Below are 461 nucleotides of genomic sequence, written 5' to 3'. Positions count from 1 at the left end.
TACAGTACTTAAGTATTTTTTGGGAGTATCTGTACTTTACTTGAGTTTTTATATTTCAGACAATTACTCCACTTACTCCACTACATTTCCTAATTAAAATGTATACTTTTACTCCGATACATTTCCCCGAAGCACTTACTACACTACAAAAATAGTCAAGAGTCAGAGAATCAGTGGTCTGGCGTCTGCAAGTTAGACTCTTAAAAACACGTTTTGCTCATGTGCAAACAAGTGCGCACAACCGCGGGTGATTTCATTTTCGATTTCTGGTCGAGTCTGGGGTCTGCGATATACATCTATGATAATATGGTAAGTGTTGTTGTAATGATGTGCGATCTGACATTATATCACCAATCACCAAATCTCAAACACACACACAGAGTGCACGCACGTGATTTATTAGTCTATTAAAACAAGGTATTCTATATTATCGCAGAAGATATACTGTATATCTTCTGCGA

The sequence above is a fragment of the Sinocyclocheilus anshuiensis genome, unplaced genomic scaffold (assembly GCF_001515605.1).
Source record: "Sinocyclocheilus anshuiensis isolate Anshui unplaced genomic scaffold, SAMN03320099.WGS_v1.1 scaffold1871, whole genome shotgun sequence".
In the NCBI taxonomy this organism is placed as follows: domain Eukaryota; kingdom Metazoa; phylum Chordata; class Actinopteri; order Cypriniformes; family Cyprinidae; genus Sinocyclocheilus; species Sinocyclocheilus anshuiensis.
This window is presented reverse-complemented; position numbering follows the sequence as displayed.